This window comes from Schistocerca gregaria, chromosome 4 (assembly GCF_023897955.1).
Source record: "Schistocerca gregaria isolate iqSchGreg1 chromosome 4, iqSchGreg1.2, whole genome shotgun sequence".
Taxonomy (NCBI): Eukaryota; Metazoa; Arthropoda; class Insecta; order Orthoptera; family Acrididae; genus Schistocerca; species Schistocerca gregaria.
The window spans coordinates 395,547,347-395,568,948 of NC_064923.1; positions in this window are offsets into that span (position 1 = coordinate 395,547,347).

Genomic DNA, 21,602 nt, shown 5'->3' on the forward strand with positions numbered 1-21,602 from the left:
CCCATCGATAGGATCCAAAAACTCAATGTTCACACGTATGAGATGACATGAAGCGAAGAATTGAATACGGTGCTAGACTAACAAGCTGAAAATATTGTTCTTGATGGAGTTTTGCGCGCCTTCCTTATGAAACGTCATGTAGGGTGAGAATAGAGAATCCTTTGGATTTTGCTTTGGCTATTAGAGTAGCTATGAACTTAGAGAATATTGATATAGCGACCAAGGGTCGTGGTGACTGTCGTGTGTTTGTTTGACAATAAAGTATCACGGTGTCAACATGATAGGCCTCCTTTTCAGACAATGTGCTACAAATGTGGACAAGTGGGTCACAACGCAGGGGAGTGCAGGGCTAAGAAACAAGAGAATTGGTCTCGGGATAAACGGCTGTTACAAATTAATGGGAAGGCAACAGCCATTGGAAGATGTTCCCAATAAAACGTGACCATGCACAGTTTGATAAGAGACAGATTATTGATTGTGAGGTTTGCTGGCAGCAAGGAACATAAGTTTTTAATGGATATAGGGGTGCATTAATCGGCACATCACACTTGATTTTTTGGGTAGAAGGAGACTAGGAGCGCCTCATTATAAATTACCCAGAGTAGGTAATAATGATGTAGCTTCATTGGGGACAACACAACTAAATTTCATCGTTGGGGCTAAGTTTTAGCCTAGAAGCGCACGGCCACCGTGGCCGGCCCAAAATTAATCATTCGCAGCTGTTGCTAAGGGTTGCAGGGTCGAATCCTGCCTCGGGCATGGATGTATGTGATGACCTTCGGTTAGTTATGTTTAAGTAGTTCTAATTCTAGGGGACTGATGACTTAGAGCCATTTGAACTATTTAATCATTCGCAGCATACAGCTCAACTTGGAGGAACATTGTTTCCACTGGATGAGATACTGTGGGATTAGTATTGGCCTGCTTCATCGACATGTTTTTCAGGCGCTACAAGTGCAGATGTGTATGTATGGGTGAAGGCTGAGGTGGACAGAGAACGGTGAGCCATGCCTGCATGTCCCTGGCAATTAATATCAGAGAGTTTTGCTGTAAGCACATTTCGGTGCTGACAATCTGTGGCCGAGCGGAAGTCGGCTTGTGCACAGACCCAGTCAAGAGTCTGCTGAGAGTAAAGAAGGAAGCATATGTTACCCTGAAGTGCCTTGGTTAATGGCGGGCCTATGTATTGAAGTTGTGGCCACTGCTGGTGAGCATTGGGGGAAGACACGAGATGTTTGCATTGAATGCAAGCCTGTTGGTTTGTCTCCTACTTCTTGGTGATGCACAGAGGATGGGGGTCATGTGGATGTTGTAGAACAACAGGCATCGGCAGCAGGTTGTAGGCCTATCGTTATGTCGATGCGGTGCACTGAACACCGCGACCAGATGGATGCAGTGGATTCACCTTTTCCATCAGCCCACTATCTCTCTGCACCTCCCACCTGCCTTTTACATCTCCATTTTCTTACCTATCTCTGTCTATTTCCTCCTCCTTCTCTCTCTCCTCCCTCATTCAAGGGTCTTTGTCCATGTAAACTGCCTCCACACTGTCTCTTTATATGTTTCCCATCCCTACATCTCTGTCCATCTCCACCTCCCCACTCTCTCTTTTAATCACACTCTCCCTGTCAATACATCTATTCCCTCCTCCGCCATTCCTCAGTCTATGGATCCACCCACTCTTCCTGTCCACTTCATCGTCACAGTTCTCAATATTCATCTCCTCTGTCCCATCTCTCTTCTCCCATTTAGAGACTGGTCTGCAAATCAAGTCAATAAAGCAGGCCGATCCTATGCTAACACAACACGCCTGCATTTTAGGGCAGCCTATAGGCTGGAGGCTGGAAAAGTATTTGTTTCCCCTTAACTGTAGGTTGCCCTGCAAACCAGATATGGTGAGCTGGAGGGCCAGCACATCAATTAGAACTCGCCACTGTGTCTCTTGACCCCTCCACCACACTCCTTGTGGCGCATTATCTTGCTGAAAAATGCCCCTGCCATTGGGAAATGTGATCGTGATGAAGGGGTGTACATAGTCTGCAATGTACAGTACGCCTTGGCCATCGTGGTGCCTTGCACAAGCTCTACTGGATCCATGGGTGTCCATGTGAATTCCCCAGAGTGTAATGGAGTTGCTACCAGCTTGTCTCCATCCCACAGTACAGATGTCAAGGAGCTGCTGCCCTGGAAGATTATGGACTCACAACCTCCCATAGGCATGAGGAAGGAAGTACTGGGATTCATCACACCATGCAACACTCTGCCACTGCGCCAATATCTGGTGCCAATGGACACATGCCCATTTCAGCTGCAGTCGCCAATTTCGTGGTGTTAACATTAGAACATACAGAGACCATCGTTAGGAGTGTTTGGTGCACTGTGTGCTCAGACACACTTATTCTCTGCCCAGCATTAAAGTCTGGTGTTAGTTCTGCCACAGTTCGCCACCTCTCCTGTTTTACTAGTCTGCACAGCTTACATTGTCCGACATCTGTAATGAGGGGTTGCCAACCAACTCCATGACATCTGGACATGGTTTCACCTTCGTTTCGCCACATGTTGGAGACACTCACCACAGCACTCCTGAAACATCCTTTCCCATTCTACACACAGACAGCATGCTCACTGATGCTACAGGCACCATGCATGTGTCTGATTAGCAGTCATTCCTTGCGAGATCGCACTGCTATCTCCTGGATGGGTTTATATCAGTGGTCATAGTGTTCTGACTGATCACTCTTGGACTTTTGGTGGATTCAGACATGAACCCATTCAACACATATAATGCATACCTCTCTTCCTCCCTGTCTCTTTGTCCATCTCCTCCTCTCCCTCCCTCTGTCCATCTCTTCCTCCATCTCTCTATGTCCTCCTCTGCCTCCCCCTGTCTGTCCACCTCATACTATGTTTTCTATCTTTCTATTTGCCCATATCCTGATCCCCTTTCTCTGTCTCTCCATCTCCTTCTGCTCCTTCTCTTTATATATCTCCTCTCTCTTTTTGTTCGTCTCTTCCCTCTCTTTATCTATCTCCTCTTCCTCCTTTCTTGACGATATCTTCCTCCACCCTTCCTCTGCCTATATCCCCCTCCCCCTCTCTTTGTCCACCTCCCCTTCCCCTTATCCTTTTCCACCTAGTCATTACCCATGTGCAAATTCCACACTCCTTCTGCATCTCCCCTTCTCCCACATTGTAACCTCCCAACAGATAAAAAAAATGGTTCAAATGGCTCTGAGCACTATGGGGCTCAACTGCTGTGGTCATTAGTCCCCTAGAACTTAGAACTACTTAAACCTAACTAACCTAAGGACATGACACACATCCATGCCCGAGGCAGGATTCGAACCTGCGACCATAGCAGTTGCACGGTTCCGGACTACGCGCCTAGAAGAGCGAGACCACCACGGCCGGCAACAGAGAAAAAATATATAATTTACATTCAATGTAACTACCAAACACTTAAAAATAATTATAACGTTGACATTTAGTGTAACCTCCCAACAGTTAAATTCCTTAACCTACCAATAATAAAATGGGACTAATCTCTCAATAAAATTGTGGCTCACTTATAACCTTTCAGTAATTGAGTATAAATTTACACTGGTAAATTTGGACGTCAGCAGTGCTGCGTCATGGCCCTGAAAGATCACACTGAATAAATTGAAAATTCTTACCTCAATGAAGTCACCGGATAACGCGTGTATATCTGCTCCTATATGAAATATTTGTGGCACAGCCCAGTGTAATGCTGGCCGATAGATTTGTCATGTATAAAAGGAATCTGATTTTTGTTTACAATAATCAGGATGACCACGGATTGGAGAAATTAAGAAATTCTTTAAATTGAGATGAATGATTGTCAAAAGTGGAATTTATAAGAAAGATTATTATTAAGAGATTTTTAAAACATTCTACATGGGACTTGATATAACAATAGTACACATGCGTGATGCTGCTTTTACCTTATACTACAACGCTCAGGCACTGCCATCGCTCCCCACGACCAGCCCAGCCAACTCCATACACCAGACTGCTAACTACAACTGACTCCTACTGCTACACAGTTCCTACTGCATACAACACTGCTCTCTGTTCTGAGATTCTCTTATAGCTTACATATCGCAGGCAGCGCGTGAGCAATCCATTGAAATTACATCTGCTCGAGTGCACCAGCGACAAATTCCTTTGCCATGGACCTCTTACAACATCTCTGTCCTATCATCCTTCTCTCTTTCCATATGTTCTCTTCCCACACCATCTCGCCTCTCTCTGTCTAGCTCAGCCACAAACACACTTTTCCTGTATATTTTTCCCTCCCCTCCCTCTCTGTCCATCTCCTCCTCCCCACTCTTACACTCACAGCCTCCCCATTACTTTATCTCTCCTCCTCCATTCCTCTGTTCATTATATCCTCCTCCTCTTTATATGTCCATATGTCCTTCCCCTCTCTCTCAATTTTTTGTTCCCTATTCCTTTTGCAACTGTTCACTACCGCTCTACACCTTTCCTCTGACTTATGTATCCCCCTCCTCCCCTCTGTCTGAGAATATCCTCATTCCCGTGTCTCCCCATCCATCCCCATCTTGCTCCTATGTGCATTTCCTTCTCCCCTTTCTCCGTTCATATCTTCCTCCCCCTCTCTCTACCTATCTCACCCTCCCTTTTCTCTCTCTGTCCCTCTCCTCTTGCTCACACTCTCTTTCAATTGCCTCCTCCCCACTTCCTACCCATCTCCCCATGTTATCTTTCCTCTTCCTATCCATCTCTTACTCCCCTTGTGTTATTCATGCTCTCTAGCCCCTTTTCCCATCCATCTCCTTCTTCCCAATCTCTCCCTATCCTTCTCCTCCACACTTGCTCTATCCCCCCTTCTTCTCTGACCACTCATTCAACCCTCCTGGCCCATCACATCCTCCCACTCTTTTTCTCTTTCTGGTCATCTTCTCCTCCACACTCTCTGCGTTCACCTCCCCCTCCCTCTCTATTTTTCTGTCCATCTCATACTCCTTTTCTATCCCTATCCATCTCCTCCTACCTCCTCTCCATGAGTGTTCCCTCCTTTGCCCATCACAAATGTCCTCAAGCCATGCCCATCTGCACATGTAGCCCTGCAAAACAAGTCAATAAAATCACATGTTACTACTCCCACATCACGCATTCTGTGCAGGGCACCTTGATATAATGTTTTCGCCTTAGCTTGTAGGCTGCCCAGGAAGGCAGGTCGGAAAGCCAGGCCAATATTATTTCATCAGGCCGATATTATTGTGACAAATGCCAGAGACACAAAAACAGATTTTTACTCATATCTCTGCCCCATGGGAGCTAGAGCTTTCTATCCCCCACATGCTGGCACTCGCCTTTTAAGCTGTATGTGTACCAAATTTCTTTGAAATCGATCCACTGGTATAGAGGAGATTAGGGAAGAGATGCTGGGCACACACATACGTGATATTATACAGGGTGTTACAAAAAGCTACGGCCAAACTTTCAGGAAACATTCCTCACACATAAATAAAGAAAGGATGTTATGTGGACATGTGTTGGGAAACGCTTAATTTCCATGATGGAGCTCATTTTAGTTTTGTCAGTATGTACTGTACTTCCTCGATTCACCGGCAGTTGGCCCAACTGAAGGAAGGTAATGTTCACTTTGGTGCTTGTGTTGACATGCGACTCACTGCTCTACAGTACTAGCATCAAGCACATCAGTACGTAGCATCAACAGGTTAGTGTTTATCACGAACGTGGTTTTGCAGTCAGTGCAATGTTTACAAATGCCGAGTTGGCAGATGCCCATTTGATGTATGGATTAGCACGGGCCAATAGCCATGGCGCGGTACGTTTGTATCGAGACAGATGTCCAGAACGGAGGTGTCCCTACAGCAATTGATCGGCGACTTAGGGAGCACGGAACATTGCAGCCTATGACTCGCGACTGGGGAAGACCTAGAACGACGAGGACACCTGCAATGGACGAGACAATTCTTCGTGCAGTTGATGATAACCCTAATGTCAGCGTCAGAGAAGTTGCTGCTGTACAAGGTAACGTTGACCACGTCACTGTATGGAGAGTGCTACGGGAGAACCAGTTGTGTCCGTACCATGTATAGCGTGTGCAGGCACTATCAGCAGCTGATTGGCCTCCACGGGTACACTTCTGCGAATGGTTCATCCAACAATGTGTCAATCCTCATTTCAGTGCAAATGTTCTCTTTACGGATGAGGCGTCATTCCAACGTGATCAAATTGTAAATCTTCACAAACAACATGTGTGGACTGACGAGAATCCGCACGCATTTGTGCAATCACGTCATAAACACAGATTTTCTGTGAACGTTTGGGCAGGCACTGTTGGTGATGTCTTGATTGGGCCCCATGTCCTTCCACCTACGCTCAATGGAGCACGTTATCATGATTTCATACGGGATACTCTACCTGTGCTGCTAGAACATGTGCCTTTACAAGTGCGACACAACATGGAGCTCTTGCACATTTCAGTTGAAGTGTTTGTATGCTTCTCAACAACAGATTCGGTGACCAATGGATTGGTAGAGGTGGACCAATTCCATGGCCTCCACGCTCTCCTGACCTCAACCCTCTTGATTTACATTTATGGGGACATTTGAAAGATCTTGTCTACGCAACCCCGGTACCGAATGTAGAGACTCTTCGTGCTCGTATTGTGGAGGGCTGTGATACAATACGCCATTCTCCAGGGCTGCATCAGCGCATCAGGGATTCCAAGCGATGGAGGGTGGATGTATGTATCCTCGCTAACGGAGGACATTTTGAACATTTCCTGTAACAAAGTGTTTCAATACACGCTGGTACTTTCTGTTGCTGTATGTTTCCATTCCATGATTATTGTGATTTGAAGGGAAGTAAGAAAATGAGCTCTAACGTGGGAAGTAAGCGTTTCCGAACACATGTCCACGTAACATATTTTCTTTCTTTGTGTATGAGGAATGTTTCCAGAAAGTTTGGCGGTACCTTTTTGTAACACCCTGTATGTTACTAGCATTTCTCTCATGGCTACACCTGTGTAAACGTTCAGCACACATTTTGTGCACATCTACTCCTCTCCCACTTTCTGTCTCTCTCTTCCTCCCCTCTCTCTCTGTCCATTTACTCCACCCCCGCTCTCTCTCTCTCTCTCTCTCTGGCCATCTCCTACCTCCTCCTCCCCTTCCTGTCAATGTGCTGCTCCTCTCACTCCCTCTGTCTGTCTGCTTCTCCTTCCTTTCTGACTGTCCATCTCCTCCTGCCTCATCTTTTTTCCATCGCCTCCAGCCCCCTCTCAATATCCATCTCCTGCTTCCCCCTCACCATACCATTCTCCTCCTCCTCTTCTCTCTGTCATTCCCCTAGTTCCTCCTCTCTCTGTACACCCCATCCTGACCCCTCTCTCTGCCAATGCCCCCTGCCCCTCTCTCTAATGATCCATTCTATCCTGCTCCGTTTCTGTCCACCTGTTCATCTGTACATCTCACCCTTCTCCCATCCATGCCCATCAGTACATGTAACATCTGAAAAAAAGGCCGATAAAGCAGGCCAACATGCTTCTGTGCATGGCAGTCTACATATTGGAGTCTGGAAAATTATTATTTCCCTTTGACTTTAAGCTGCTCTTTGAAGTAGATCCATAAGGTAGGCTATTATCATTCCCACACAACAAACCTGTTGTGCAGGTCAGACTACATGGCAATGGAGATATGTACAGTCAGCTTTAGATGTTTACTTGCCTTTGCCCTGTGGCTTCACTACATGCACATGTGACACGTGTAATTTGCACATCTGTTGGTCCATCTCCTCCTCCCCCCTCTCTGAACGTCACCTCCTCACCACTCTATCTGTCAATCTCCACCTCCCCATCTCCACCTCCCACATGTATATCCCAGCTGCACTTGTGTGATGGTAATGCGCACCAGCCATTCTTGTGTACCAGACTCTACCAATCACAAACCACTGTCAGAATTAGATACAGGAATGAAAAGCGAGCGCAACGGATGGTATGTACAGGATACATTTATTTCTGATAGTACACTCTTCTGTACAGTATTAGGTATACTGTTCCCAGGTGCCACGATTTATAAATTGCTGCATGAACTCACTCTTTTATGGGCAACATACAGCTGACCATGTGCAAAACAGGATGTTGTAAGATTGATGGTACTCATCTTCATGTTTTGCCACTGTTCGCTATTTGTTGTGAAGCAAAATGCCAATTGTATAGGGATAGGCAGTCTACAATATGGTACCTGGATGTCTGATGGAATGAGATGTGTATACTGATTCACTGGCACCCCTATCTGTTACGATGGTTGCTTCTATCACATTAGGTAATGTCTTCACTGTGCACAGCCATGTTCAATTACACAGGTGGTGCATTCAGATTTGGCAGTAAGATAAGACATGCACCTGTCTTGAGCGCCAAATGGTGTGGTGACATGCCAGGCAGTGTTAGCGACTGCAGCAATTGTATCAGGCTGTCATCATTGGCAATCATTACCATTTATCACAAATACCGTGTCATTTCTGGGAGCAGCGATGGCCTTTGCACACAACCAATCGACTTTGTGGTAATTGGACAATATGTTAGGATAGATGCAGGATATGAGCTCATAAGGTACTGATACAATATTATACAACGTGGTTGATAGTATCACATTTTCCTCAGGGTTGTAGGGTAGACGTTCTTACCCTTTAGCAGATAATGTGTGAAGGGTGCATGGAGAATTGTCTTGTTGGGACACTCACATGTTTGTCCTATAATCACTACACATGTAGGGTGCAGGCTGTGATGTATTGATAGTCGTTACCTCAGAAATGTCACATTGTTGTCTGTGAAAGGATGGGGCATGCACTGTGGGGGGGGGGGGGGGGAGGCATACATCTCCATATGGCACATTGACTACCCAATTGACCACAAGAGCTAATGTGTAGGCTGCCCTGTGGAGCAGGCCAATCTTGCAGTTTGGTACTACTCCCACAAAACCTGTCACGCAGGTCACCCTATACAGCAGATGCTTAGAAAACATTGCACATCTGTAGCTTTGTAAGTATTAATGCTTGAGTGTCATAAACCCCCTGTGTTGGTCCTGTTGGGGCAATGATCAATGAGTTTGTATACCATATTTGGCCCACTTCAGTCCAGGGGCCTTGGAGGAGATGCTGAACATTTATACATATCCTCCACTTTAAATATATTAGGAGGATGACACATAATGCGCTCATTTCTTGCAAAGGCTTGGCATATTCAGAATTGGTAGTTACACTGAAACGTCCCCTTAGAAAAATTATACAAGACTGTGCTTAAGCTGACACACAATATTTTTAGCGCAACGCAATCTGACTTCCAAAAATCCCTACAAAAGAATGGCCCTGACTAACATTAACCTATACGTTTCACAAATCACTTACCTCACAAAAATCTTCGTTACTCAAGCTACTGCAATACAGCGAGCGCCACTACTGCCAGCTAAATAAAAGATTCAAACTACTGAAGGCACTAACTACTGATAGGCATAGTTAGCAAATGAAAGATTTTAATACAGAACAAACAATGTATTTACCTTAATAGTCATAATATATATAGCAGTTCGTGACACCAATTCTTACAAATTTCAAAACTCCGCCATCTCTCTCCCCACGTCCACCACTGCTGGCGGCTCACCTCCAACTGCGCAACGCTACACGCTGTTAGCATCCAGCTGCCGCTGCCCAACACTACAATGGCAGACAACTATGCAAACCAGCCACAGACTGCACACGGCACAGCCAGTGATTTTCATACAGAGTGCTACGTGGCCGCGGCGTTACCAATAAAAAACCTAAACAGCCTACTTACATAGCCCCCATGCTCCCCACAAAATAAATTTACAAATTGTTTTGGGCAGTGGCCAATACAGATTTGAAAATTTTTTTCATAATTACAATAACAAAGAAATGAAATGCACACACTTATCGATACAATGTTGGTCAAAAGCTAAAATTTTCTCACAGTACATAAAGACAGTCCTGATCATTCATCAAAGTAAAATTGCAGTGTTTTTCTCAAAGTCTGAGTAGTAAAAGAAAATGCACACGGAAGTAGTGGATTTCCATGCAGTCTTGAAGAAGTAGTGTTGTCCTTCCAACGGAAAGACACTGCTGACTCTTGACATGCAGACAGGTAATGGGCCACAACACAGCAAACCCACAGCAGAGTCAGTCGAAGTTTTCAAGAATATTGGTAGGTAGGTCGTCACAGAGTAGACCCATTGTAGTCCTGGTAGAGATTACGGTATTTGTGGGCCACCAGAGGTGCAAACCCACTGCAGTCCTTGTAGAAATAATGGTATTGGTGGGTCATTAAAGGTGTAGCCCCACTGTAGGCCTTGTAGAGATGGCCAGCAGCCATCTGTTTGACTGTGCAGGCGCACAATCACCATTGAAGAGTCTTGCGGATAATATAGCAAGTCCATAACCACCACTTGTGCACTTACAAAAATTGTTTTTGAAATGTCCTTACAACCAGCAATGCTGTTATTCAGTCCCTTACTGAATTATTAACATACGTGCAAACACTATCAGTCCCTACTTCTCACATATTTTCCATATACTATGACCAACAGAAACGTGTGCAGTGAAATGTAATTTACAAGTTACTTAATTTGATGAACTGGTGTCAATTACAATTTTATAACATAAGAATACAATAACAAAGGTACAATATATATCATTAAAGAACAAAACAATACAGATAACATTTGTAGTAGTACAGGCTTTACAAAAGAATCGAAATAACAAATACATCAGTGTTGCAAAAATTATGACATAAGTACATACATAAAAGATCAGAATAACTTTTGAAACATCAACTTCACACATGAGCAATAAAACAGAACAGATAAATAATGTCTAAACATCTTTACAAAGTAAATAACACGCTATTAATGCAAATTATATTTGAGGAGAACAGTATTCCTCATCATAGTGAATGTAGCCTAATATTAGAAGAAAAAAATTTCTATGAAACAGTACACAGAGACAGGAAGAAAACAAATACACAAGGGTACACAAACACATAGTAGGATAACACAAAGAAAGGACAGGGTTTGTTTTACTGCAGTATTTTGGAAACAAAACTTTCTTTACTTCTCGGAGATCTCCCTTCATTCTTCATTATTTCCAAAAAGTCATATCGAAGCATGCTTTCTGTATTATGCTCACATCCTCTTTCAAAAATAGTTTTCCTCCACTGTACACTACTTTTTTTGGCCAAATCATTTTCATATAGCTTCTCAATGCATTTCTTCCAATTCATCACAACTCGTTCTCTTTTATAGCCTACCCCATCTTAAGCTAACTTAAACCTACTGAGCTCAGATGCTAAACTAAGGGGCGACGCAATGCAGCAGCACAAAACAAATTAACACAAACAGCAATGGCCCAAAAAATGCAGATTTGCAAAGCAAGCAGCAGTAAATGCAATAACTTATATCTAAACATGACAAACCCGCAAGCAGAAAAAATAGTATACTAAAGACAACAATGCAGATAAGGGAAAGTTATAATCACATCTTAATGTCTATGTAATTAAAGTGGTGCACCACAAAAACTAATGCTACAACAAATTACCAAGTACTTGAAAAGAAAATTATATATACAGTTACTGTTATTAGTCACTTCTTATTGCTCTTTCCATTCCAAGAGCTCCTTTTTCGAAGAATATGGATCATGAAATAATTATTTAATAGATCTGTTGACAGAAAGTGTTCACATTAGCAAATGCATTTAATTTTATTTTATAAAACCAATGCTGCAACACAGCTGGAAACCAGATATCAAATGAAATAAGCAACTATGAAAAGCAAAGCATAAAAACATCATTCAATAGTCATGTGACATTTCATAAGTTAGTACAAATTTTCTCAACTCTCGTACAAAGACGCTTGTCATTATCAGGTGTGCAGAAGTAAATAAGTATCTTTTCCAAGTAATGAGCGTGTCGTTTTTGCGACGCTTTCTACAAAGGAATGTCAATAGCGAGGATAATGGCCTCCCTTTTTTTTTCTTGTGCCTCTGAAAGGCACACACTAATGGCTTGTTTCCTGGTGGCTGTCGCCCAGCTGGGCGCCCACGACGCATTACTTGCAGGTGGTCACTTAAGTTTCTTACCGAAATATTTACGACACCAGTTTCCGCTACAGTGACAGTCTCATATAAAAAAATTCACAGGTCAAGAATTTGCGTTACAAATCTGTAGAAATAAAATCATTTAAAAATAATAGTGTTGAAAAATTTTCGACAGCATAGTGATACATTCACGCATATACACACATTTTATAACTCTTAAAGTACGATTCTCGGTTTCCAACATCCTTTTTCACAAACCAGAGTCCCTAACCACTACTCATTATTCCTTACCTTATTACACATATGTATATTCGTCGACACTTCTTCAATATGTCAGCATAACAGACACGTAGCATAACCAAATAACTCATATAGCATCAGCTTAAACATACCTCAGCAGCATAATCCACATCGTCGTCGTGATAATAACATCATAACACCTCAGTCAAATCTCAAAAATGTCATGGCTTTCTGCAATTATTTCAAAGCCTAAAAAAAATTCTCTGCTCATGTCAAAAGTGTCATCTGCGTCAAACGTACTTTAAAAATCATGATCTCATACCAAATACATCATCCAAAGCTCTCATAGTATCACAATGGTTCCGAAAAAGTATGAACAGTTCACAAAGTACAGACAAAATATAATTTCATATGTGTGAAGTTATCCAACGGCGCAATTACGTAAACATCTGTCACTGATGTAGTAAAATAAATGTTTGTCTCTCTCAGTTAAATAACAAGATAGCTGTGTAATTTATGTGTTAGAGAAATATGGTACCGATGTGCAAAGTTGCATAAGCAAATACCATATTAGCTAGGGTTCCTTGTGCTTGCCAAACACATAGTACACAAAGTAAGCGTGTACCCCCCTGAGGATTAATGCAATAATATCCTCAGGTGTTGCAGATTACAGCAATGGAATGAAATGTATCACGGAAAACCTTTGTATCATCGTACTTCAAATATCTTTAAAAATAAATGTTTTAAGTACAAAATTAATCACTCAAATACGTATACTGTAGCGCTAAACTGTGTGTCTTGTTGTAAGATAATATCTGTGGAAGTGTCGTAGTTATCGTCCTCCGAAAGCTAAGTTCTGCAGAAGTCAATGTACTTACCTCATGATAAACAAAAGTGAAATGTTTTGCGTATAGATATCGTAGTTACTACGCTTATTGCCGTGATGAAGTAAGTACTGTACTGTAACGTATTGTTGTGCTACGGAAAAGGCTGTCTCATTGTAGCTATACCACAAAAGTTACTACTAAAACATGTTTTACTTTCCAGAATAATACAGAAAAACTGTGCAGATATAAAACAGATACACCGCAAAAGCAACAATGTAAATCGTGTGACATATTAGTAGCGTCGTGATATAATCGTGTAGCTATCAGAGAAACCAAATGCTAAGTCATCTTTAATCTCACCGAATGTACTTCAAATAAAGAATGTATTTTCAAGTAAACCAAAATGTTGTATTAAAATCTCATTAGCAGTATATGTTCTAAGTATGTAAGCCTTATAGTCGTTACGTAATCGTGCAACTAACAAGCAAGAATGTACAAATAACAACACTGTGTCGTCTGTTCACTATAACAATGCATTCGTAATTTCTGTTTAAAAATGTTCCCGAGGTTCTAGACTGGATAGTGAACTTCAAAACATTGTTGCATTTTAACAGTTTCTAAGTCTGACAAAGCATACTAGAAATGTGAAGTGAAATGTTTTATGGCAAAGACAAAGTTAAAAAGCAGATTATATTTCAATAAACGGTTTTACATGTGAAATGTGGTGTAAACCTTTACTCTTCCTAGTACGCAGACTGTCAACTGAAAAGCAATTATCATGAGATTACGTCGGTAAGGAACACTGGAATTTTGCTCAATGTTAGCTTATGTTATTTTTCTGTGAGCCGGCCGGCGCACGCGGCTGCCTGCGGTGCGAGTCATTGTCTGTTTCTTTGTTGGCGCACGTCGTTATTGGGATTAGGAGACCTAACTTCTACAAATTCACCTTGCCGAGAGGGCCCTGCTCTGTTTGAATCCCGCCAGTTCTGATGCAATTCAGGTCTGTCGTTACGATCATATCGTCTGTCGTCATGTCGGTAATTTCTGTAATTAATTTCCTGTCGGTCACGTGATGGAGAATTTGTCCCAGAATCGTAACTGCGTGCTGGACCGTTGCGTCTTAAGTTATTCTGTCTCCCTTGATAATAATTATTTTGGTTTCCATATTGTCTGTTTCTCTGATTGTCTCTGTGATAGTCATTACGACGGAAATGCGATCTTTCTCTGTAACTGTTATTACTCTTCCAGTGGTTGTCATATCGGTGGTGTCTGTTTTGGTCACGATTTGCGTTATAAGAATAGACTTGTCGTGTCCAGTTATTGTTTCTGTCGTCACGGAATTGTGACGGATGTGAACTGTAGTGATTGTTTTCCTGTTTTCGCATCCCGCGACTGTCTGTGTCAATTTCTAATTCTTGTAAGAGTCCCTGAAAAGCTTCAATGTCGTCTTTGCAACGCCCTGCCAAAATAATATTCCTTAAATGTTCAGGCAATTTCATTATGCATATGCGGATGAGTTCTGAAGGGCTATATGGGTTTGAAAGATATTGATTCTTATGCAACATGTCTTCAAAATATTTGCCGAGACTGGAAAATTCAGATTGTTCAAAGTGTTTCATCATCATGATGCTATGTTTTACTCGGTCTTGTGTAGCTTGAGACCAATATGCTGAGAGGAAGGCATGATAAAATTCTCCTTCACTGTGACAATCGTGAATGACCGATTGCATTCTTACCGCTGGCTCATTCTCCAAGTAGCCACACATAAATTCTAATCTGTGCTCTAATGACCAGTTGGGAGGAAAACAATGAGAGCATTGATGGAGCCACGCTTGTGGATGAATGTCGTTGCCAGAATTTTTAAATGTTTTGAATTTACGTGTAGTAATGAACAGCTTATAGTCAAAATCATCGTGTCGGCGGGTCGCATGTCGGTCATTGTTACGTCGTTTCGTCGGTTCCATCTCAAAATTCGGTGCACCTTGCCAATTTCTTTCATGATTTTCGAAATGCCCTGTGTTATTATTTTGTGGCTTTTCCGTATTTCTAAGTTCCTCTTCCCGTGTTGGAGCGCAAGTGTCCTCTGAAATATGTAATTTTTGTATTACCTGCGTCAACTGATCTTGTACTTTCCGGATTTCTCTTTTGTATTGCGTATTAATTTGATTCTGATTTTGTTTGAATTTCTTAATTTGTTCATACTCTTCTGTGTCAGTGATGGCTACAGGTCTTGTGTCATTCAGATCATCATCGACCTTTTGCAGATAAATTAGTGAACTGATCCGAAAGTTCGGCTACTTTCTCCGATAGTGAACACATTTCCTCAGTGTGTTTTTCTGAACCAAGTTTCAGAGTGTCCATTTGTGTTGAAATCGAATCTACTGTGTCCTTTAAGTTTTCTTGAGTTCTTACAAGTTGCGTAACCGAATCGGTGGATGCAACTGAGTCCATTTTAGCTTGCAAGGTGTCGTGATTTTCGAGAAGAATACTTTGCAATTCTTTTATGGCTGCTTCTTGATTCTGTAATGCGTTTTCATGCCGCGAAAAAATAGGTTGGAAATGCTCACAAATTTGTGTTTTTACGTCATTACAGATTTTTTTACATTTCGATTCAATGTTATGTAGCTCAGTAGTTAAATCTTCACGTGTTTGTTCAAGTGTGGTGTCTAACTTCCGAAGATTTTGTTCCATTGTGTCTAACTTTTGAAGATTATGTTCCATTGTGTGCAACTGTTGCTGTGTTTGTCTCTGATTTTGTTCCATTGTGTCCAACTGTTGCTGTGTTAGTCTCTGGTGTTGTTCCATTGTGTCTAACTTTCGAAGATTTTGCTGTGTTTGTCTCTGATTTTGTTCCATTGTGTCTAACTGTTGCTGTGTTTGTCTCTGATTTTGTTTCATTTGTTGCATTAATTGCAATAATAATGTATTAGTGTCTGGAATCTGTTCCTCTATGCTTTTCGGCAGTGCATTTGCTCCGGCAACATTCACATTTTGACAAGCAAAAAATGTGTCTTGACTTATTTGAGAAAACGGTGAGGACGCAAAACCTGAATGTACAGTATTTGCAAGATTGTGTCCTATCATTTCGGATTCCTGACGCTAGCTGTTGCCGACCGATCGATCGATAATGCTTCCCTGTTCACTAACTGTTTCACTGTCTACACCATTGTTTGCAGCCCGCTCCATTTCCCTATGTATAATTACCAAATTACTACTTTGAACATTAGTTAATTCATTACTCGGTGGCGCTAACACAATGCTTTCGTCTTCACTGTCATTTCTCAGTTTACTTTGGAGTCTAGTATTACGTTTTTCACACGCCATTGTAGTCACTATATTTCACACGACCACACAGAAAAGCACAATTTGAAGAGCAAAATAAGAAAACACATTAACATAGCACTGAAAATAATAACTACAGTAGTTAATTGCAAGCGCAGCTGCGAAATACTTGTTGCAAATTTACATGCGTGCCACACCTGTTTTACTGTACAACAATGAAAGACTGTAACTACAAAGGAGATTCTCTCTACAATTACGCGGTAGCAATAAACAAAATCTACACTAATTACACAAACTACAAGAAAAAATCAGAAGATTCCAGTGAGGTATCCTCGGCTAAGGGTCGACATATGAGACGTCCCCTTAGAAAAATTATACAAGACTGTGCTTAAGCTGACACACAATATATTTAGCGCAACGCAATCTGACTTCCAAAAATTCCTACGAAAGAATGGCCCTGACTAACATTAACCTATACGTTTCACAAATCACTTACCTCACAAAAATCTTCGTTACTCAAGCTACTGCAATACAGCGAGCGCCACTACTGCCAGCTAAATAAAAGATTCAAACTACTGAAAGCACTAACTACTGATAGGCATAGTTAGCAAATGAAAGATTTTAATACAGAACAAACAATGTATTTACCTTAATAGTCATAATATATATAGCAGTTCGTGACACCAATTCTTACAAATTTCAAAACTCCGCCATCTCTCTCCCCACGTCCACCACTGCTGGCAGCTCACCTCCAACTGCGCAACGCTACGCGCTGTTAGCATCCAGCTGCCGCTGCCCAACACTACAATGGCAGACAACTATGCAAACCAGCCACAGACTGCACACGGCACAGCCAGTGATTTTCATACAGAGTGCTACGTGGCCGCGGCGTTACCAATAAAAAAAAAACCTAAACAGCCTACTTACAACATGATGCATAAATCTGTGTTCAGCACCATACGGTGTGGAGGCATGCCATATGGAGTCAGTGACTGCAAGAATTCCATTGAGAATTGTTCCACACTGTTGTCATTGACAGCTGTGTTGACAGGCATGTAATAGGTTACATCATGAGATAGCACGTCAAAGGTTTCACTTTTTACTGTGGTATCATGCTGTTTTTGGAGCAAAGAAGACCCTTGAACTCCATCAACTGACATTGTGGTAATTGTACATGCAGGATATGGGCTCTGTAGGTGTTGATACAATGATACCAAGTCCGGATAATGTTACCCTTCCCTCAGGGTTGCTGGGCAGACGTCCTTCCTTCAGTGTTAACAGATGTTTTATGATGGGTGTGTGGAAAGTTGTCTTGTTGGGACACTTTCATGTTTGTCTCTATAATCTCAGTGCTTGTAGGGCGGTGGCTGTCATGTACTGACGGCCATTACTTCAGAAACGACACATTGCTGACTGTGCAAGCTTGGGAATTGATGGACCTATGGCGTGGGGGGAGGGAATACCTACTCAAATGGCAGGTTGCCTACCTGATTGTCCATAAGGGGCTACGTGTAAGCTGCCCTGCAGAGTAGACTAATAAAGCAAGACGATACTATTCTCTCACGACAAAATTGTCTTGCAAGTCAGCCCATACAGCAGGGGCTTAGAAAACATCGCATATATGTAGCTTCGTAAGTATTAATGCTTGAGCGTTGTAAACTAGAGCCCTGCAACTGGGTGGCCGACACGTGCCTGTAGTGTGGAAGTGAGAGCTCTAATACGCTTTACGAACGTTGGCGCAAGTTGTCGAAGGTTATCCATTTCCATTGATGCTAATGACAGCTGCGTGATCGCAAGTTCACTCGGCCGGCGCAGCCACTCGGATTTCATGCGTCTGCACGCACTTCTACACAGGCTGCAAATTTACAGTGTGCTCATGCACAAAAATGTGCTTCGCTTGGCACCAGACTTGGGCGAAATTTATACGAATGGCGAATAACGAATACAGATATAAATTACTATTCATTATTCGTGAATAACAAATATTATTCACTTACATGAACAAAAACACTTATTCGTTAAGTGTCAAGTGTAATGTATAAATTTCAAATCCAATTACATTTATAGGTCGAATTCTTTGTCATTCATTACACCAATGTACTTGTTATTCACTTTAAATTAATTTTCAGAACAGCTCTTTTTTGGTCGTGTGGCTATTACGTGTCCTAGTGCGGTAATAACACACTTTAGACTTCGAATATACATTTATTTAGCACAGAAGTAAGCGAATACAACATGGCAGTACAAACATAGAGTGCCGAGAGGACATAGACAAAGACAAATCACTTCCTCCCTAACAATGCATTAAATTTTCAGATATATCAAATAACTAGTCTCCGAAAATTACGCATCGCATCCTTACTCTCTTGTTTCATATGAGGCTTTTATTCGGTATTTGATGACGAGGTTTTCGTATAAAACTGTTCAGATGTATTTGAAATCTTATGGGACTTAACTGCTAAGGTCATCAGTCCCTAAGCCTAAACACTACCTAACCTAAATTATCCTAAGGACAAACACACACACCCATGGCTCGAACCTCCGCCGGGACCAGCCGCACAGTCCATGACTGTAGCGCCCAAGACCGTTCAGCTAACCCCGCGCGGCGTACAAAACTGACCGCATTAAAAATAGACGAGTCAGTATGTTACAACGTCTGTGTAAATGAACTTATAATCTGCAGTGCAAAAGCAAGTAAAACGACTTAAAAATAACGTTTATAATTATAGTAAAGTACATTTGTTATGAGAAAAGGGGCATAACATATCGTACGTCCCTCTCGCTCGGATGATCGGTCACGACTGAACGTGAGCTGGCTAGCTAAGCTGGCTGCTTAGCACTGCGAATGCCTAGTGCGTTATAGCCCTAACTGCTGAGGCCGTCTGCCTATAAGCATTCTTATGTTTCATTTGTTACCTTGTAAATGAAGTATGACTGTGCTCAACTTGAAAGATGGTTTCAGCACTACAGTGCTTCACTAGGCATAGTGGTGTGCCCTTGAGTTACACCCCCCCCCCCCCGCCCCGCCCCTCCCCCCCCCCCACCTCAGAACAAATAGTTGGTTAGAACTACTATGAAATACGGAGCAGCTTGACTTGGTATTATTTTCGTTGTTATAGGACAAAGAAGTGACAATAGCAGAGAAGATCCTATGACCAACTGGAGATCGAACCCTGAGCCTTAAGTCTGATAGTTTGGAACTTAACCTACTGAGCCACAAGGTTACATTTCTGGACTAATCATTAATAAATTATTTATAAAACAGAAACTGCACTGAGCCAAGCGAACAATTACTAATTTTGTACAATATGTAAAGAAATAAAATATGGTGGCGTTATAGTTATTCGTTTGGATGGCCTGCTTATTCGAATAACTATCCAGATAGAAATCTGTTCTTTAATTTTATAACTTTTGTATTTTAGTGGTATAGTTCCCAGTTTTGAATGTCCGAATTCATTTAGCCTGTGGTACAGCAGTTGCTAAATTGTTTTATTTTGACGAGAAGCTTTCGATCCTCTAGTGTGCCAGACAGGTCCTAAGCTGACACCTCTCACAATCTACAATGTAGCCATTTACGGTTTTAACTTTTCCTGTTTCTTATTTTCCTATTTTTCTTATTTTCTCCTTTCATCGTTACACATTTCACTTCCTTTCTTTTTCTGTTTCTACTATCAAATCTAATGAGTGCAACTAGACCACTTGCTTGATTTATTCACGAAAGCCAATTGTGTAAGCGGATTTAAGTTTTTTGGTTATTTATAAATAAAGTTGTCAATTATAATCTGTTGTCACACTCTCAACGTAAATATTTTGATTTTTTCTGACCAAAATATGTCTAAGGGCAGTGCGATTTTAGCAGCTGACTGAAGGCGAGCCATTATTTCACAGAAATATACAGTTCCACAACTAAACAGTGACCTTCAATAACATTCAATAATCGGTTATCGCTTTATTTTTTCCTTTTACTCTGCTAACACGTGGTGAATCTCAGGTATATAATGCATACCTTCTCCAGGAAAAACATGGAAAATCGACAGCTAAACAGAAATTCTAATTCTAAAAGCATTTGAACGCTTGGTGAGGCCTTTAGTGCCACTACATTGTGCCGAAGCTGTGCAGGCAAACCGAGTAATAACGAGTGATTAAAATGCCAGTCAAATGTTTCTGCTTGCGCTTGCATATCGAGTGAGGTAGGGGAGTGCTGTTCACGTGAATTCGCCACACGGCTGCAGTGCTCTGTTATAAACCCCCCTACGTTGGTCCTGTGCGAAATTAAGTCCACTCCGGTCCAGGGATCTGCGATGAGTTCCCAGATATACATTCATTTTTTTCAGTTATATATATATTAAGACTAGCCATTTGCCTGCAGCCTCACCCACATTATCATTCGATACATACAAGTGTGAAACACACCTCCTCCTCCCCCCCTCTTCGACCACTGTTTCCTCCCTCTTTCTGTCCACTTCTTCTCCTCACGCTCTAGGTCTCTTCATCTCGTCCTCACCACTCTCCTCACCACACTTTTCTCCCCACTTCCTCTGACCATATCCTTCTTCCCCTTTCTCTTGCCTTCTCCACCTCCCCATCCTCATTTTCTATCTGTCCACTACCTGTGTACTCCCTACTACTGCCTTATGCATTCTCCCTCAGCCCCTCTCTGTCTGTTTCCTCTTCACCCTCACTTTGTCCCTCCCCTCGTCAATCTATCTCAACATTTACTTAGCCACAATTGTTGGTACATGCTATCCCTGCTATACCGCCCAATAAAACAGGTAGATACCATTCTACAGTACACCTGTCACACAGGACTGGCTACACATCAGGGGCATCCAAATCACATATTTGCCCATGATATACGGGCTGCCATCCAAAACAGGTCAATACAGCAGGCCAATACTACTCTAACATAGCAGACCTGTCATGTAGGTCAGCCTAGAAGTCGGATCCTCAAAATCCCTTTCTTGCTCCTGACATGTAGCCTGTCCTGCAGAGTTGTTTGGTTTGGCAAGCCAATACTATTTCTACACAACATTCCTTTTGTGCAGGGCAGCATATACATCAGGAGTAGAAGATACACATTTTTGCATGTATGTCGGTTCCTATTGAAGCTAGGAGGTTGTAAATGCCACAGTGGTG